Genomic DNA, 20,942 nt, shown 5'->3' with positions numbered 1-20,942 from the left:
CAAAGCTCATCCAAATAAAATGCAGTTTTTCTGTTGAGGAAGCAGCTGGAGCCAGCGATGCTGATGATTCTTATTCCACTATATCCTGCTGCAAGATACAAACCTATTTAGAGGAAACAGAGGGGAAAGCAGGAAAAATCCCACCTGTATTAATCTGTACCACATAGTTAAAAGCTCCTGACAGTGCAACCCATTCCCATGCCCAAGGCACAGGCAGATGGGCGTACATAAGTTCTTTCCACTAACAGCACTGGCAGGAAAGGGCTTCATATCAACACTTCAAATACCGAAAAGAGAAAACAAGACAAAAATAAAACAAGAAACACTAAGATCCCAGAAGAGTTAAATAGCTAGAATTTTGGATCAACGACTTCAGCATCTTCTATAACACAGTCCATCATACGTTACCCAGTTGCTCGTGCATCAAGAGCAGAAACTGGGTTAACTACAAAATTTCTCAGAAACAAACCGAAACCTTGATTTTAAAACACTTCTGAACGTGCCAAATACTTTGGTACACTGTTCAAAGTTAATTACCGTCAAACTCAACATCTACGCTTTGCATTCTTTTCAAATGCAAAGACCTGTGGGGCCGTACTCTGGTCCTGCAAACGGCGCTCACGTTCTGTAAGGGCAGGCAGTATTCCTTCCCGCCGCTGACCTAAGGGAACATGAAGGTGTCAGAGAACCTTTCAGAGGGAGGATGGTCATCCCAGAACTCGCAACTGGAGGCTCCCACCTGGCAATGGCTCCATTACCCCACCTCCAGCTCAAAGGGATATATCTATATATCTCCCACGCCCTGGGGCGCTCTGCCCTGCCCTCCTGTCTTCCAGAACAGCTCGTCTGGGTTTGAGCGACACAGGGATTAATTTCTCTTTCAGTAATTTTACTTTTCGGTAAGGTCTCTTCTAATGGTAGGAAAAACTGCCTTTTTAGAAGGCTCTAGTGCCTGAATTGGTGAAAATATTTACTTTATAGCCAGCGATGGTATGCAGGTTTCAAGGTCTCAGTGTTTTTGAGCTAGCCAGGTGCAGGGATGAGGAGGAGCGAGACCCGGGCAGTTGACCCAGGCTGGCCAACATGAACATCACATTCAAAATAAATTAGCAAGTTTGCTGAGGAGTTTCTCTTCTTCTATGATGGCTGCAATCCTGAGAACTCCTTGCCCCGGTGCCGGACCCCTGAGCCCTTCCCTTCCTCCCAAAGCCGCAGTGCTCGCAGTGTCTGACATTTGCTGTCCCCTGCTGGGAGGGCACAGCTTCCTGCCGAGAGAATGGGCTGAGTATAATCCTCATACATTTTATATTGGTATCGGGATCAATACTGGTTCTTTAGTATTATTAGTGTTAATTATTTAGCATTATTCTATCAAATCTGTTTATATTTCAGCCCTTGGGTTTCCTTGTTTTTCACGATTCCCCTTCCTGGGTGGGGAGGGGTCATCGGGTGATAGAATAATTGTCTAAATGACAATAAATTGTTGTGGGTTCTTCAAATTGTTAACAACAGCTGACAAATAGTAAGGGCTACTGTCACTGAGGGGACAACATCTAGGGGAATTGCATACAGGTCCATCTTCCTACGGCAAATGGAAGATTGCTTACTTTCTTCAGAGTCTGATTTTTTGGAAGGAGTAAGTTGCTATCCAGTATATGCATAAGCTAGTAAGACTAATCCTAATATATATAGGTGTTTTTCTGACTTCTTTCACCTCTTCTGGCTTAATACTCGTGGGTTTGGGTTTGCTGGTGTTCTTCAGTTTTAAACAACATGAAGGAAAACCAACCAAAGGAGTGTATAAAATCTGTTCCCTAGCATGACGACAAAACCAAAACCAAACCAACCAACCCTGGCATGTTAATTCAGCACACATTATAGAATTTGTAACAGGTCGTTTTCAAGCATGTATATCTTCACAACTTTAAAACTCAATTACAGGAAAAATGTCAAAGGTTTTGCTCTTGTTACATCATGTTATACATCAAAATACATCAAGATAGGACCCATTCCTATCAGTTGAGACTTTGTGCAAGACTGAAGCTCTAGACTTATTTTAGAGTTCAAAAAAGACCCTGGGACTTTTTATTAAAAACACACAGAACAGACAAGGAAAAAAAAAATCAAATATCCATTTGCAGACAGAACTATGTGGATTTTTAACAAATAACCAAAACAAATTTACCTCGTGGCTAGAAGCAAACATTAAAAGTGACAGCTCAGAGGGCTATTTTCTTTTGGTAACACTATCACTTCAGGAAACTATTAAAACAGCAGAAACTTAAAAGCAATATTGGCAAAAACTGAATGCAGTTTAACTCCCGTTTCCAACTAACTGCCTTTTTCTCACACATACGCTTTGCCTTCCGTTACTCAGCTGTATAATCTAAACCACCAAACTGCACTCCCAACACATCTGAACTGACAATGCCAAATTTTAATTGAAACACATGAGAGTGGTTGGGCAATGCACGACCATTTTGTAGGGAAGTTAGTAGTCCTCGCAGCTGGAATAAACCTCCACCCCTATAAGGAAGTAAGGGATCTAGTTTCTTAATCCCCCCTCCAAAAAACAGACAAATCTGCCAAATTAAAAAAGCAAGCAACACCATAAATATTTTTCTAGTCTTCTGTTCAAAGCCCATGTTCAAAGTCTGGTAAGTGGTGACTTCAGGAAAAAGAAAAAAATGTTACTTTCTACCTCTTAATGAACGAAACCATATTCCTTTTCCCAATTCAGAGAGGAGCTTTCGTGCGGGCTCTTTACACGACAGCAATATGCAATGACCTCTCGTCGTTGTAAGTGCTATACAGGCAGTGTCTCTGAAAATTGTCTGTGTATTTGTGTACACACTTGTGTGTGTATGTCTTTGTGTAAGGCCCTGTGTTAAAACTGTGCCTGCAATACATGCGCTTTTAGAGCACTTCATGGCATTAATGCAGACAGACATCTGCATTAAAGAGAAAACCAATTTACCCTAAAAAAATTCACAACAGTACAATGCAGTCCTCCTCCAGATACTTTTGCTGAGATCAGTAAGTCAATTTTATCATGAAAGTGAATGCAAGGTAGGCACAGTAGGAGACCTACAAAAACATCAGGAAGTAAACATGTAGCATTCAAACTGAAATACGTTAGTGGTACCTCAAATCTAACTTGTAAAATTCAGACTTTTTTCTGTTATTCCAGTTAGATGGATGAAAAATTCACTACCTCTCTATTAAGCCCCCACCCTTTAGGAAAAAACGCACCTGGAAGTTAAGGCTGGGTGGCCGGGTGGGACGGCGCAAGGCATCCTTCGGCCACAGCACAAAACATTTGCTTATACTTGGTTTTGGGAAGGCAAAATGGTCATCTAAGATGATGGAGGAAGGTTACCGTGTCTCTATTTCTAACCCATTCTTGACTCCTTGGATGAGCTCATCAGCAAAACACCACCACTTACACAAGTCGCTCTGTCCGTGGAGAAGTACATTAAGATTATGGGTGCCACTAAAAAGTCACGGCCCTCGACTATCATCCAAATGTATTTATTTCTGCAACCAGTTAAATCACCGCAGCAGTAAACTTCCAATTCTGTTTCCTTACTGAAGTTTTTAACTTCATACCTTACTTACAAAGTACACCATGACACAGCTGCAAAAAAAAAAAAAAAAAGGCACCCCTATTATGTCACTGAAACTGTAAAATTTAACTGCTGCACCTATTCCCCTTGGGAATGCTGAAGACGTTGGGCACATGCCCTCTGCTCACATCATTAAAACAAACAAAGCCATTGCCATGAAATCATTCACTGTGCAGAAACTTTATAAGCTCTTCTATTATCTTTTATAGCTTAATTTGAGAACTGAGAATCTCTGGAGTGCTTTGCAGCACATTAATAAGAGACACTTTACTCTATAAAGTTTATCATTATTACTGTACTGCCTGCGTCAGCTCATTGCAGTCAAGTTTGGTTTTTTCCCAAAAAAAAATCTCCTTATACCGAGATTTGATTTTTTCAGTGAATGATAACAGTGGTGGTGGTTCTCAGGGTCTCTTTCATAGGACTGCTGTTAGTTAATTTTCCATAGTGCTTTAAGAGCCCATTATTAATAAAACTGCTGAAAAATTGTTCTCTGAAGCCATCAGTCATCATAGGCTTGACGCTCTTATTTTCCTCACTATAATCAGGGGCTCTGAAGTCTGAAGAATGCTACTAGAAATTAAGAAAACAATACTTGAAGTGTCAGCTGGCAAACAAGGGAGCATTTCATCTCCTGGGTAAGCTTTTAAACAAACTCCAGCGTTTCATACTGTACTCTGGCTACTTAAATACTTTACAGCTTACATCAATCTTTATCCATTACCTAACACCGAACATGATCTGGATTCAGTTACTTGAGGGGTTTGAAGACAGACATGTAGAAATACAGACAGGCTGCGGAGGCCACACGGATACCAGCAGCTTTCACCAGCATTGTAATGTCCCTTAGGGTGTGATCCTTTCCCTCTTCGCTAACAAAACCTCTGTGCCGGCGAATGTGCTAACACAGCCGTACCAGTATCGAGGTCCGTAACTGGGATGGGTTATTATATTCCCTAAGGCACTACTCTGCCTGGAGGATACACACCAACTTCCCCGAGGCCGGTGGTGCCAGCTGTTACTAGCGAGCCTTCCCTGGGTACCAACATGCAGGTGGGAAATGCAGGTGAGACCCAGTCCCTCACCGAATTCCACCCAGCTCCCAGCAGGAAGGATCCACGGGGCTATCATCAGTAGAGACCCGATATTTCTGGAGCCTGCCCCAAAGATGCCCACCCAGATGTGGAGCGCAACCCGTAACACAGCGCAAGGCACCCGCTCAACCCCTCACATGATGGCTACAGCATTTCAGGGGCAACACTGCAATGCTTTTACCTGCATCTTCCTCAAGTATGATGTTGCACGTTTCTGGTGCCCTCGCGTAGGATGCCCAACTGTGAGATCCGGGGCTAAATTTCTAAAACAAACTATTTCACACAAATCAAGAATACAAAGCGTTCCTGAAATCATGCTCTGCTTGGTTAACAAATACTGATGGGCAGCACTCTTCCGTGTGTTTTTTTTTTCCTTAAAGCATATAAATTGTGTGGCATCCCAACTCATTAACCATGTTGGGTTTTTCCCAAAAGGGGCACAAGAAGGGACTGGAAGCACATGCAGGTTTGCTGCACCAATTTTTTTTTTTTTTTCAAATGGTGGAAAGCAGTATTTAAACTTAAATTTATTTGGAGAAATTATGTGAACAGAATTTGTTTACTCAATTAGCTCTAAAAACCAACTACCTAAGCAAATAAATGATTGCTTAAATATGGTTATGTGGAATTAATACTCTCCGTTTAGTCTCCAGAATATTAACTCATTTTTAAGTGTAAACAAAAATCCTACATAACGTAGACAGAAAATCTCATTTTAGAGATATGTAAATGCAAAGATTTTTTTCCTGTATTCCTACCCAGATCCTTGCATACTCAAGAGAATGCAGTTAGTTGATTTCACAAAATTAAGAAATCATTCTTTAACTTTTCTAAAATGCAAATAAAAAAAATACACACACAATCAAGAAATATAACCAAAAGCTAAAAAGGTGGCCTTTCTAGTTTGAGTCTGCTGAGACTTGCAAAATTTCTCCGTGGACTCTGATACTCTGAAGCAGTGGAGTCATATAAGCCTCATGCTGATAAAAGCACGATGAAACTTTTCTTTCTCCAATTATACTCTCGAAGACATAGTACAGAAACATTATTAAGATTTTCAAATCAAGTTCCTAAAAACGATTGTGTCATTCTCAGCCTAATTGGGAATATGCATTAAAGTTACTCAAACGGACAGGTTTCACAGCAGAATTTCAGACAACCCAAGTCCTACTGTTCCTGGAGTCCAGCAGCCCAGAAGCTCAGACCTCTTCATGTGCACCTTGTCTTCCACGCACTTCCCAGCACAGCATTTACTTTACAGAATTTATGTTTTTCTCACAGTCTGGGATAAGAATGCCTTCACAAGTTGAAATATGCATGTCTGATACTGTTTTTCCTCCTTGTCCTCAACATATGGCCTCAATCCTGGTTAACAGCTGTGGTCAGACCCTGGTCTGACAGGAGAAACGTGTACCTCCTCAGGGGCTTTTAATGGAGTTCTTCATTGCATCAGTTCGACGTGGCTACACTAGGTGAGACAAGCACCATTTTACTAGCATTTGTTGGTAGCACTGGAAAGTTATGAAGCAAAAAACCAAATTTCTGCCAAATTTCTAAATAAGGGAGGACTGTAACCTTCTCAAGAAAAGTTGGACAGAATATATCTTTTTCACAAATGCAAAATATGATTCTTATTAATCTCATTATTGGGAACCGTGGAGCCATTTTGCCTAAAATAAAACATACTGGAGTGCAGGCAGCCAACATGGAAAACTTCACTCCAAAAGTTAAACACATGTGAAGTGATAACCAGCTGAAAACAATCATACAATAGCAAGTATTTAATAAAGAGCAGTAGCTAGATTACACACATTTGTTTTACAGTTTGTGCATGCGTATAGTTCACACACATTCGCCTCTCACTTTTGGAAGCATGAAGTTTAGCACAGCTTCCACAGAAAACTTCTACAAGAAATATTTCCACTAATAGCTAAAACTTTCATTAATAACACAGAAAAACGAACACCAAGAATATGACCGTAAAACTTTAAATAGTAAGCTAGGTAGTTACCAAGACATTATTCTTATATGAACGCATACAACCCATCCAAACACGCACAGAGAGTCTACAAGCTGTTTATAATTAAAATCTAATGCATTTCCTTGTATGTGAAAGATTCTGAATCTCTACGTTTAAAAGTATGTCAGCTGGACATACGTCCTTGTTGCAACCAAGGACGAGGAGAAGGCCGAGATACTTAGTGCCTTCTTTGCCTCTGCCTTCAATAGTCAGACCAGCTATCCCCAGGGTGCTCAGCCTCATGAGCTGGAAGATAAGGATGGAGAGCAGAACAACCCAGCCATAATCCAGAAGGAAGTAGTCAATGATTTGCTTCTGCACCTAGACACACATAAGTCTATGGGGCCGGATGGGATTCACCCAAGAGTATTCAGGGAGCTGGCGGGAGAGCTCACCAAGCCTGTCTCCATCATTTATCAACAATCCTGGTCAACAGGGGAGGTACCAGATGACTGGAGGGTGGCTAATGTGACGCCCATCTACAAGAAGGGTCGGAAGGAGGATCCGGGGAACTACAGCCTGACCTCGGTACCAGGAAAGATCATGGAGAGGATCATCTTGAGTGAGCTCTCACAGCAAGTGCAGGACAGCCAAGGGATCAGGGCCAGCCAGCATGGGTTGAGGAAAGGGAGGTCCTGCTTAACCAACCTGATCTCTTTCTATGACCACATGACCCACCTTTTGGACGCAGGGAAGGCTGTGGATGTTGTCTGTCTCGACTTTGGTAAGGCCTTTGACACCGTCCCCCACAGCATTCTCCTGGAGAAGCTGGCGAATCATGGCATAGACAAGTGTACTCTTCGCTGGGTAAAAAACTGGCTGGATGGCCGTGCCCAGAGAGTTGTGATTAATGGGGTGAAATCTTCTTGGAGGCTGGTCACCAGTGGTGTCCCTCAGGGCTCAGTTTTGGAGCCAGTTTTATTTAATATCTTTATCGATGATCTGGATGAGGGGATTGAGTGTGCCCTCAGTAAGTTTGCAGATGACACCAAACTAGGTGGGAGTGTTGATCTGCTTGAGGGTAGGAAGGCTCTACAGAGGGACCTGGACAGGCTGGATCAATGGGCCAAGGCCAACTGTATGAGGTTTAATAAGATCTCCAAATGCCAGAGGAGGTGGCTTTCCCAATCGCGTTTCCCAGAAGAAACAAGATACAAGGAACAACATTAACGTATTGTAATAGTAATGTAATGTATTATGAGATGATGCAAAAGAATTTTAAATTCTTTGCTCCCGACGACTAACATCTCAGATAAGGCTTGTACAACTTCAGGAGTATTCTTATCCAGTAGCCATTACCAAGAAGACCACAGTTACCAACCATTCTGACGGTACTGCATCTTCCACTATCACGATACAGGAGTAGGAAAAAAATGTATGCTTGACAGATTCTGCCTGCTTGTAAGGTGAGGGCAGACATTTATGTTGTCATGATCTCATTGTGTCAACATGACAACACAATTACTGCAGATCCCACTAACAAATGACAACAAATGTAAAAATCACAACATGTGAATTTATTCTATTTAGAAACCATGAGGAAAAACAGGATCCTCTACAGCTTGTCAAAAGAAAGGGAAAATACTTTTCTGTCTTCTCACAAGCTTAGTTAGCCATAAAGAGCTCTGCTATCGCAGGCAGAGCTTCACCTGAGGAATAGGTGTGTCTGTGTTACCGATGAAAACCAGCCACCCACAGTCATTCTCTGCCTTGTACTGCACTGCCCACTCCGGTCAGACTGGGAGAGGGGAGTGCTAGTAGAACACGAGCTAGAATCATAAAATCATAGAACAGTTTGGGTTGGAAGGGACCTTAAAGATCATCTAGTTCCAACCCCCCTGCCATGGGCAGGGACACCTCCCACTAGACCAGGTTGCTCAAAGCCCCATCCAGCCTGGCCTTGAACACTTCCAGGGATGGGGCACGCACAACTTCCCTGGGCAACCTGTTCCAGTGTCTCACCACCCTCAGAGTGAAGAATTTCTCCAAGAAGCAAAAGTATTTCTTAAACCTCTGTGATCTGCCAGAAACAGAAGTTAAGAGGATGCTGAAATGCGAAAGTTGCCTTACTAGCCTTCTTTGCTCCTAACAATAAATACATAAATTTTAGCACACAGGAAAGAAAAAAAAAAATCCTCTTTACCTTATCATGCATACTTTTAACAAACTGATCAGGCTTTTACAGTTCATAACTAAGCAATTTTTAGTTGTTAGGAATAAAAAACCCAAAGAATCTCAAACAAATGATTTTATCAACCAGGAAGGTTATAGCCAAACATACAACAGTAGAGTCTATTAAACTCAGTTGCTAACTACCTAATGCTAACACTTAAATCTGACTTGTGAACTATGCCCTTGTTGTTTTAAAACAAATGTCCTATTAATAGCTTTCAAGTTAGTGTTTAAGCTCACAACATTAAGTCACATGCAGTCAATGAGCAAGTTCCTTCATGTTAAGAAGGATGAAAATTTTTTTCTTACAGGAGGTGTAGCCTCTGACTATCTCCAGGTTATAGCAAAACTACAAATAACAACTTAAAATAAAACACAATAGCGCGTATGTTACTAAAGATCCAGTAGAGACCATCTGAAATCGCCTAGAGGAAAAATGCTTAACTAAAAATACTCGCGGAGGTGAAACAAGCAATCTCCTCTCCAAAGGTAAAACCAGCTCTTCAGGAGGAGTATGAGAGTTAAGAAATACAATTTGGCTTTGAAGGGTATGAGCTCTCAAGAGTTCCTGGAAAGCTGTTTGGATAAATTATGAAAGAAATGAGTAGCAGAGATGAAGGTAAGGCAAGAAAGGAAAGGAAGAACCATGCCAAAATGGTTTGTAACAGACAACTGCTAAAATACTACCAAGGAAAATGCTTTTTATCAAAAAACTACAGGGCAATCACCAGTAAGAGCTACTTTCCCAAAGAGCAGTGTACAGCAGAAATAACTGTAATGAGGATTACTTTCTATCCTCGTTTGCTGATGAAGGTGCCTCATTTTCCCCTGGGCTGAGACAGAGCCTGCTCTATGCCCATAGCAGGGAGAAATGAAGTTTGCCTATTAAAAAAAAAGTAATAAAATCAAATAGTTTCTTATTAAAACATGAAAGAGCCGACACAGAAAGCATCAGCCTCTCTTGTTTCTCCTTCTGGGTTGAGAAATTTGTTTCAGCCTTGCATTGAGGCCTAAAAGCGGAGGGAAAACAGAAGCGGACTTTCTCCCCCTGCCCCAGCAGCAGCTTTCCTCTCTGCAGAGGGACAGGGAGTCAGGGCCCCCTCTTGCCTCCGGCTCCAGCTCTAGCACTTGCGGGGTGCCAAATGGTTTGCTCCCCTCGCTCCTCATGGGCTCATGCAGGTCTCTCTGCAGGTTTGGTCCGGGTAGCTGTGAGACCACTTTTGGGACAGTAGCTCCTTTCCCTTTTCCCTCTGTCGTCCCTAAGAGCGCTAAGGAATAACGATTCCCGGGCTCCAAGCAGGTTTTTGACAGATGGGGTGACTGCGGAGGTCCGACAGGCAGGGCTACTCCTCCCTGCCCCGCCAGGAACCGCCCGCTTGTCCCTTAGGAACAAGCTCTGAAGGATTTCTTTCAGTGCTGCTCTCTTACAGACGGGTTGGGTTACATTTTTTGATAACCCCGTTTATACATAATACAGTAGCTGATAGTTCTCCCTTCTCAGAACAAGAAAACAACAGAGACAGCATCTCCACTTGGGTTTTAAAAGTCTTTGTATGAGTCACCATATAGCACAAATTAAAAACAAAAATATGTGTCACCGAGTCACTTTGGAACTAAATACAAGGAAGGTTTTTGTTTTTCAAAATTCGGTTACTTGAATGGGGATAATATGAACAGCTCATCTATTTCGGATTAACACTTTTAATACTTCGTGTCAAAGACCTATTTTATCCTGTCAAAGGAAATATAAATGGAGACAGAAAGGTTGTCAAACTGGAGGGGTGTTTATTAGTGTGTTACCAATTGTTTTTATGAACACAGTGAGCAAGTGATTTCTATAAACAACTCTGATTTAACTTACTAATATTGTCTGAAGAGAGATGGGACTTAATTCGATGAAAAATTAATACATTTCATTTTAATACAGACATGAAGTTTATGAGACACAGATACTTTTTCAAATATGAATTAGTATTTTGGTTTCTTTTTTAATCTTGCACTGAATTTCCTGGGCTTCAGCAAAATTCTGCTTCCACCTCATTCAATGGGAATTTTGCTAATAACTTCACTCTGACCAAAATTTTACCTGGGGGAGACACATTCATTTCACCATTTTGTAAGCAAATCCAAGAGTATTATGCCATATATAAAGAGGACAGAGCTCAAAGAAATGAGTAGATCTTCCATTTTATACATTTTTTCCAAGTTTCAGAAAAAAAAAAAGCATACATGCATACTTAAATACGTTAAAACTTAGGGTAGCCACTGTGTATATTCACTTCAATTTCAGCCAAAGGTCAGACCTAACTCCTTACCTTTATTTTCTCATAACCAAATGCCAACCTTCCTGAAGAGTCTGGTCAGATTTCATCTGACCATAGCACAGGTTTGCACAACGGCATCACTTCAAACTCCTTTCATAAATTACTAGTTCACATTCACTATGGAAACAGACTTCCAGCTCACTTGAGAAATAACCAAGTCATAAGGATTTAACTCCCCCTGCTATTCTTTAAAAATAATTATTCAATGCATAAAGGCTTGGTGCTGAGCGAGTGAGCGGTCAGGCTGAAGTATTCCCTTTAGCTGTAGAACAGACAACTCGGATGCACCAAAGATGCGTTTCCTCCCCCAGTCCCCTTTATTGCTCATTTGGAAAGACTGTCTCTAGAATAAGATGAGACTTCAGACACCCATTTAGTTCCCACTCCTATATTGGCTTTTCCGACAGGAGCGCTGATTACTGGCAGACAATAATGATTTTGTAATGTGAACATCTGTGCAACAGAAAACAGACTGAGATCAAATTAATGGCATGTATCTCACCATTAAGCAGGTACCAAATAGTAAAGATTTTTTTAACTGCCAATAAACCAGACTAAATTCTTACCAAAGATTTAGCCATGGAAATACCAAAAGCATTTAAAAACCCATGAGTGAGATGCTCTTCAATACCCTTTTGAAATAAAGAAAAACATTTTTAAAATTAAATAATCAAACTACTCTTAGGCAAAGTTCTACCTGAGGTCTCAACATACAGAACTCCAAATTTTGGAAGTTATTGGTCTCACTGCAACAATAACTCAGCCATATTGCCCACGAGTAGCAATTAATTAAATTTAATAAGGAACACTTTGAGTTGTTCCTGTTTTTAAAATCCTACCCAGGACCCTAAACAAAGATGCTTTTCTTATTCCGATTTTCAAATGTTTAAAAATACAATTGAACAAAATTATCTTCCATGTTGAAGAAAATGCCAGTGCATAAAAATTCACTTAAGTGTTCTATTAAACAAACCAACCGAATCTACATGGCACAGGAAACATCAGTTTTTAACAAGCTACTGAATACCTTCTTCCCAGCAATCGAAATATAATTTATCTTTAATAACATGCCTAGAAGAAGTTTTTCCCCATCACTAAACTCTGAATCAGGCATTCGCTGAGGACTAAAAAGCAAACATTAGAAAAAATGAACTTGGTTCATTTTTCTCTATTCACTTCTACGTATGCAGAAGATTTTTCCCTTTCTCCTTCCAGTGAAGAGGAGGGTGATCTTAAAAAGCTTGAAATTATTTCTCTCTCTTTAGTATTTGAATATGAGACTACGTGATATGACAGAAAGCTGAGGAAAAAATTCAAACAGTACACAAGCCCATAGCAGCCATCTCATTTCCTGGCAACCACAGCACAAGTGATAAACGTGAAACCAGCAAAATTTTTCCAACTGTCTTTCAAAAAAACGTTATTACCTGAAGAGACAGTACAAAACAATGATGCCAACTACTCTTGGAAAAGGAGATCAAAGACAGCCTTTAAAGGAATACCATCGCAAATTACCGGCTTCTGAGTAAGAAAGTTAACAAGTAATTGATCGTGTAAAATCATAAAAGAATATTACCAAGACAGGCATCAGGCTATACCACCTACATTTGGAAGAAAGGTTAATGCAATCAGCAGGAAAAATCCATCAGACTGGAAAGCCATTTGATTATTCCAGTGTATTACATGTTTACATTGTGATTACTCTAATCTAATGTTTTAAAACCTTTCATCTGCTTCCTTGTTTCTACTTACCATTGCCATCAAGGTAATGCTAAAAAAGAAAAGCTTAACTAGCTTTGTAGAATTAGTACAGAAAGCTCTATAGCCACAGAAATTCCACTGGTGTACTCCAGATTGGGAAAAGATCCACAATAAATAGGAAAAAATGGAAACTGTAACCACCTTAAGAGCTGGATTCATGTGTAACGACAACTACTATCGTTCCTGAGTAATGTTTGGTTTTGCTACAAATCAGGTCCAAATTCTGAGGTTTTCAAGCCAAATTCCAGTGGGAAATTCTACATCAGACTCAAAATCCTCTTTTCAAATTCCAGGTGCAGCCTCAGCACTTTTTACTTGCCCTTTGAAGAAAAAAAGTCGACAATACTGGTTAGGACCTCTATTTACAAAACCTGCTTATGAAGGCAATCATTCCTAATTAAAACTACGGAAGAGCTCCAGATGCTTAGAGTGTAACACAGGAACTCCTTGAAATGCAAGGTCAACGAGCCCCACGTTCCCACCAGAAATCGAGGACGGGGAGAGAGCTTTATAGCGGTGAGAACCATGGGAAGGATGCCCTTGCTGTCAAATGCCCTTGCAGACAACCAGGAGGACTCCCTGGTTCTCCCAGCACATTCAGGGGCTACGGGTTCCTTAAGACTCTCCGCTCCCTCACCATACCACCGAGGAATTACTCGTTAAAGAGTCTATTTCAATCAGGAAGGCTGATAAGCAAAGAAAGAGGAAAACGGCAGCAGAGTATTTCTCAACCATTTTTCCCCTTGGGGGAAGGTCCTCTCAGCATGGACTCTCTCTTGCCTATCCAGTTTGGGGATCGGCATGCCAGCAGCACTCAGTAAATAAATAAATAATAATAAAAAAAAAAATACCAACACACTGACTCCAAACTGCACATGTTATTTGCAGCTCAATAAAAAACAGTGCTGGGTCTTTGACACATGTTTATGTAACACCTAATATAAAAGGGTTATTACCTTCTCATGAATAAATACGCAGTGCAGGCAAAGGTCTGGAAGTGTTTTCTAACTAAGAAAATAAAATCTGTGAAGTCCAAACTCCAAATTTTTCCTAAGGATTTTAGACCTAGGGTTCATGTTTGGGACCATACCCAGTTAAAACTAAGTAGATTTGTTAAAATACACAAAGAAAATACATTTGGAGATGCAATGATCTGGACTGATTTGGTTTGTTTATTTATGCTTTCAGAGAATTTGGTAATCTGCGACAAGTGTCTCAGCTAATGCAAGACAGGTTCAGCCACCTGGAAACAACCACTATTTTAACATATATTAATAATGCTCTAACAATAAACAGTAGCTACTGCAGAGCTTTATAAAGCCTGATCTTATCAGGCAGCTCCTTCTTTTCACACACTACAGTGCTTACACTTGGAAAATTAATGTTATAGCATTTTAATCTTTATTATTCTCTACAGTTTGGAGTGACCTGTCTCATCGACTTTATAAATAACCCAAATTCTCTGTACGCTTAATTTGCTATCACCATAGTAATTTTTTTTCAAAGAATGAGTCAAATTCTTACTCCAAAATTAAATGCATTTTTTTCAATTAAGTCTCTTCTTCCTGCACTAAAGCACTGGGCAAAGTTTTTATTCAAAAATCCCTTTCTTCTTCATGCAAAGTTCATTACGGCAATCATAATAAACCTTTTTTTTAACACGAAACACTAGCTCTTATATAAGATGTGTTTACAACATTTACTACCTTGTTAATTCTTTTGTTCCATGGAGCAGGCATTTGCTATGATACCGAGTCTGTCATTCTTATCAACTCTGTGATTCATCTGCCTTTCCTACACTCATCTTCCAATCTGTCTTCCCTAATTTTTTGTTTAATTTATCACTGTTTAGGTACTGCTCTCCCTCTTCAGATTCTGAACCAGGCTTTTTCCTTTCCACTAAATAAGGTCTAATGTTTGAAAAGCTGTTGAGCACCTCAATTCATGGTAGCATGACTCATTTGTGTAATGACGACTGTTTCCTACAAAAGAAAACTAGTGGTACTTGTGATACAATTACTAAGAGTTAGAATGATCAGTGTCGAGGTGGAGATCAGTGACACATGATGTCCCTAAGGGGTCTGAAACACTGGAACAGGTTGCCCAGAGAGGTGGCAGACGCCCCATCCCTGGAAACATTCAAGGTCAGGCTGGATGGGGCTCTGAACAACCTGATCTAGTTGAAGATGTCCCTGCTTACTGCAGGGGGGTTGGACTAGATGACCTTTAAAGGTCCCTTTCAACCCAAACTATTCTATGATTCAGGAAAACAGACACATACTTTTGGATATCAGAGCAGTCTTTGGCGCACCCGTCATGCTCTACTGCATCGCTTAACCAGCAGAAACAACCCATGAAGAACTGAAACAAAGACTTTTTCAGACGAATAAAGGGACATCCTTGAAGATCCGGGACAGACCAAGAACCCCTCCCTCCAGACCCTGGGGTATCTGTATTATCATAGATTTTGGTACGAGTGGCAGACATGTAAAATCCTGTTCAGCACAGCTCCTATCGTTTCAGTTAGACAATATCTTGTCTCAGGAGAAGTTTTTTTGGTCTCTGAAGTCACTGGAAGTCATAGCTACCAAAGTAAAGATATCCATAACTGCAGGCCAGGTCTGAATCAGGGTGTATTCCCATGCAAGGGAAGGAACTCAAAGATTAGTAAATTAGTTCTGAGCTCATCTTGACTGGTTTAGATAAGCACGAATAAACTGACTTAATGAACCTTCCTTACACAGGCTACCAGATGTTTGTGTTGTTCAGTGACTAGAGGCTCTTTATAATAAACATTCCTTCTTTTCCAGAAATTTGGATTTTTCATGGCTGCTGTATTTACATGAGCTAGAAACAGAGGGCTGTAGCATCCGTTTAATTTTATTTCTTCTCCTTGCAGACACTGTTTGATGAACTTTAACATTCAGAAGCTACTGGAATAACGAGATTTCCACTCCCATATCTGTTAACAGAAAACCACACCACTGCTCTCACTCTGCCATTCTGTACGGTCTTGTCTTTTAGTTTTAAACTAAAAGACATCTAAAAGACAACACCCATAATTCCAAGTTTTCAAACCCCAAAACACTTTAAAAACATCTCCCGCATGTCTGGTTGTCAATCTTTCGATCCACATAGCAAACTGATGATGGCACAAGGGGTCAATCGCATGACTTTTTTGTTTGTTTGTTTGTTTTTTTAAATCATCTCCTGGCATCACAGAAGATCACAACTTTCAGACATATTTGTCATCCAAAACGCAATGGACAAAAGCACGCTACCTTTGGTTTCATTACTTCTTTGATTTGAAATACAGGCTACATAATTCCAGTTAACTAAAGACACTGCTGCACAGTATCTCGTTAAAAGTAATACTTATTTTATTTTGTCTTTTTTTTATTGAGACAATTTATCTACCTGAGCATCTATGCTTTATCAAATAGTATTTTTTAAAAGGTCAGAATCAATTCAATGGGATTCTGTCTTGCACTGCATTTACTGAATTTATGTCTGCCCAAAAAACCGCTGTCACAAAACAGAGCAGGTACTTGCAGAGCATCTATTGTGTCACACCTGGAACAATCCAGGCTCTGTCCCACCAACACAAGCACCTCTACACAGCTCAGTTTTACACATCCTTCAGATGCGTTACACCTCCATCTAACACCCATTCAATGCCCAGGGCTCAGGTCAGTCAGAGAGAACTACAGAGGAACTGAAGTCTCAAGGGACTTGATTTAGAAATCGTGACGGTGGTTTGCGTCACTTTTTACTAGCCACCATGAAATCAGTGAAGACTTTCTGCTTTCCAGACAGATAAGCGCTACTAGTTTTTCAACTGGATTATGGATTACAAAGCAATGGATCCTGCCAAGATCACTTCTGAAGTTAAGTTTCAAAAGATGCACTTAGGATACCAAGGATAATTGTCTGAATCAATGATACTCCCAATAAACATTTTGCAAAGAAAATTATAAGCACTGAATCCCCTGAACATATTACTTTTTTTTTTTTCTAATTTTAAAGTCAGTATAAGACTAGGGAGTGAGGAAGAAGACCCAAACCACGTTTCTGTTCCATATATTGCAGCTAAAACAGACATTAGGTGCATGCAGTATTGTCCATCTGCCTCTCTGGTGCTCCAGCAGAACAGAAAAATGGCTGGAGAGCTCAGGAGAGAAGTCAAAATTATCCAAATGCCCGAGGCTGTAAGATGCTCTGCAGCAGAAGTAATACCATCAAAAGCCACAACTAACATTACCTTGCTAGTCACAGGAGATTTCTCACTATCCTTTTGTCTCCTGAAATGACAACTGAGAACCACAAACTTTTTGGCGAGGAACACAAAAGACGGATAACTATAAAAACAGCAGAAGAGCTTCAGAAGGCAGATGAACCGAAGGACAGATGTGGAGCAGGTGTCTGCTCTCTGCTTATAAAATGATGGTTTTTCAGGGTCACTACTGAAATAACAGAAACTTAAGCAGAACATAAATCCTGAGAAGGTCCCCGCCTTGGACTTTCAAACATCAAATGTAAGACTTCAAGCATTCATTGTTACTAGGTGAAGCCCAAGGGTCAATGATTTCCTAACTAATTTAGGGAGTGCCCAAAAATAGAAGACAGCTTGTGGCATTCTTGTAAGAGACGACATATGGAGATCATAAACCCCGAGAAGGCTTGTTGCTGCTTCTTTCACTGAAGAGTGCCTGAGATTACAGTTCTCTACAACTACATCCAGTCACGTGCCATACTCCCTTATCTCCCTTCCAGCTAGGCCCGTGAAAGACCAGCTCCAAGATCTGACCCACAGGCTCTCCAGCCTCACGTGTGCTCAGTAAGAACTGCGCTGATTAGAAATGAATGAGAACTGAGCCACCTGACACATCTTTATGACAAAACATTAACTCCACATCTGCACGTGCCCATTGAAGATTTGCCTCATATCTGAGTTTCTCTAAACCACACAAGGTGCTTTAACCAGCCTGAGAGGACAACTGAAGAAGCAGAATGGCCCTTGTTCCCACGTGACATCAACTCTGCAAAGACATTCACTTCAGATGAAGTCCATGTCACGAAAGCAACAGTTTTGAGTATCTACACAACTGGCTAATTTAGACTGAAGAAACAGCGACCATCTACTGGTAGGTTGTACCTATCACGATCAAGAAATTATGTAGCTGATGTATTTTTTAACTAGCAACAGAAAGCAGGACGATAACCGCCACAGACAGCTATGGCTGTAATACTGACCCCATACCCCAGGGCTGCCTAGGTGCTGCCTAGCATTGAAATGAAAATCCTGGGGCTTACAGCCATTGTATACTGACCCACAGAAAGATCACATGGCCCTCCTAGCAATTTTTTTCATTTTTTACCTTAGGTTTCTCATAGGTCATCTCTAAATGCATATGCACAAATCCACTTATTCTTCAGCTTTCCCCAGCCGAAATGCAGGAAGAAAACTTTCAGTGCCCCTGGCAGAAGTTACCAAGCACAAAATCCCCATAAGCTTTTAGTAGCCTCTTTCACCTGCTGAAAAGATCATCTCCTCCTTGTTGAACTGACACCAGGCTACCAGAGGACAAAGAACTTTGGTGTCTTCAACAGCTGCTTTTCACTGTATGCCAACAGGGGAGACATGTAAGTAAGGGAGAGAGTCTTCAGAAGAAACAGATACTACTTCATGACACTTTGCAGTCAGAGGTGGTTAAGAATGACTAACGACTTCCCAGCACTTAAACAAAACCTGTGTTTCGGCTAGTTTTTCCCCCAGTAGTAAGTTGTGTTGTTCCCCATGTGGCAGAGGTGCACGGTGAGACCGGGGGCTCCAGCGACTAAGAACAACAATACCCCAAATCAAGGAGCAGAGAAGCATTTTTTGGAGCTGAAAGCTTATGCAGAAAAGTTTCAGCAGCTCAGCAGCTTCCTGCTGGCTGCACTGGGCACAGCAAGGTGTATCACAATGTTCTGCAGATGAGAGCCTTTTCCCTTCCCAGACAAAATTAAGACTTTTATCTAAGTCTGTTTTAGAGGAACGTGCTCTATGTCAATATACAACTGGCTGTCTATAACTTTGCAACAACAGTACTGGTGAAAAGGGAAAAAATCACTAATATTACTATAAAAGGGGCGCAGAAATGTATGCATATGATGATATCCACTAGCAAGTATGCATATTTCTTGGCTGTGAAAGTTCTTCTTAAAGGCAGCCTTAAATCATTCATCTTTGTAAATATTTCTCCATAGCAAACTTGTGGATCCCTAGGGGTGACGCGATGAAAGGGTTTCATGAGAAGTTGTTTGTTAGCAGAAAAACTTCACAGCCAGCACCTAAACAGCCAAACACTTGAATAATACTGACCTCCAACACTCATGCTACCACATACAGCAATACCTAAAATATTTTTTCCATCCAACGTTTCCTCCAGTTATTTTTCTCCCCGCTAAGACATCAGCTCTCTATTCCTGCAGCAAACAGCAAGAGCAAACAACTGGCTGCTCCATCGAAACACAACGCTGCCAGGTAACTAAAAGCACCCACATTTCACATGTTCAGACTCCAGTAACGCAACTCCACTTGGCTGTTACCTGCTGTCAGAATTCAAGCTTACAATACAGCACAACACACAGTCACGTACCCATTTGTTAAACAAGTATAAAACATGCTTTTTTCTTTCAATGTCGCTATTTATTTGTTAGCCATGTCCCCACCTCCCAGGTCAGGTCTGCTTATTACTACGACACAAAAAAGGCTGCCAGCAAACAAGTACAAAGATTTTAAAGCTGAGACACCCTACAGGAAAGTGCAAGCTTCCTGCAGCTGCTTAAAACAAGGTTTTCTTTCACACTGTGGCCTTAACAGGACACTGTCATCCCAACTCTTAAATCCAGTAATTGGATGTTAATTTTTTTTTTTTTTTTTTAATTTTTGTGTTTTTTTAATAGGGCACCCCCAGTCCAACTCCAACTAATTTTTAGTTATAACTTACCAGGAGCAAAGATTTCAGTCCCACGTGAATAGGAAAGCAGCTAGTAATTGAAAACAAATTAACCTATTTCCAGCTGTGCCTAAGTCATATTACTGCATTTTCGAAGAAAATCCTTACAATAAGCACACAAATCCTGGTAACATTTAGAGCAGGCATGGGAGAACAAAACTAGGTAAAGGCAGAGGCTTTGCATCGCTTGACTGCTGTACTTAGGTAGACTGACATCATGAATTTCCAAGGCAAGCCAGGAGGTAGTTAATTCCTAACTGCTAGCAGAAGAAGTGCTGTACACAGAGAAAACTAGTTTCATACAACTGGAGGACTGACATGTGAAGTATCAATAACCTATCTTTCCCTTGAGAAAAAATTAGCTATTTTTTGCTGGTATTGCAACTTTGTTGAGCAATTATCTGACCAGGGATCAACAGAAAAAAAACAAAACAAAAATCAAAATTAAGCACTAAGCACGCTGATCAGTCATCACTTTCCATTACTTTGTAATGGAAACATTTATATTTGGTTTCACGGAAGTATCATATACTTCATGCGTGTATCATGGAAGTATATTAGCTATCCTGTGAACTCAGTAATCCCGACCAAGTTATCCCTCACTTACGATAGAAAAATTTCATTGATTACAGTAGAGATACATCAGCATAAACATGTCATTGTTGTGACAAAATATGCACATCTGTTAAGTACTCCATATTTTGAAAACACCCCGTAATTTACTCTTTATTTTTCAAATACTAACTTGGATTGAATAAACAAGGCAAAAAAAAAAAAAAAGAAAGGCTGCAAATCTAGGAAACTCAAATATGAAAAACACTACAGGATGACTATGAGTCTGGAAGGCATTAAAAAGAGGGGACATAAACGTTTAGTTCAGGTCTGGTTAAAAGATTTCCTGGCTAGCCATTAAAGAAGAGATTTTCTGAGAGGCCCGAGAAGAC

The 20,942-nt window shown here is 40.5% G+C and overlaps 1 protein-coding gene across 3 annotated transcripts in view; it reads right to left on the bottom strand.

The window, feature by feature from the left end:
• Positions 1 to 20,942, bottom strand: part of LDLRAD4 (low density lipoprotein receptor class A domain containing 4) — a 298,353-nt gene that overhangs the window by 204,147 nt on the left and 73,264 nt on the right. Inside the window, exon 1 of one of the 3 annotated variants that reach the window (XM_054190619.1) lies at positions 19,990 to 20,552. The exons of the other annotated variants lie outside the window; for them this stretch is intronic. The gene's annotated coding sequence lies outside the window, so the exon portion shown is untranslated. Of the gene's footprint in view, positions 1 to 19,989; positions 20,553 to 20,942 lie in introns of those variants that run through there. 3 annotated transcript variants of the gene reach the window in all.

The sequence above is a fragment of the Rissa tridactyla genome, chromosome 2 (genome assembly GCF_028500815.1).
Source record: "Rissa tridactyla isolate bRisTri1 chromosome 2, bRisTri1.patW.cur.20221130, whole genome shotgun sequence".
NCBI lineage: Eukaryota > Metazoa > Chordata > Aves > Charadriiformes > Laridae > Rissa > Rissa tridactyla.
Note: the sequence above shows the minus strand (reverse complement) of the source record. Positions and strands in the feature narration are given on the sequence as shown.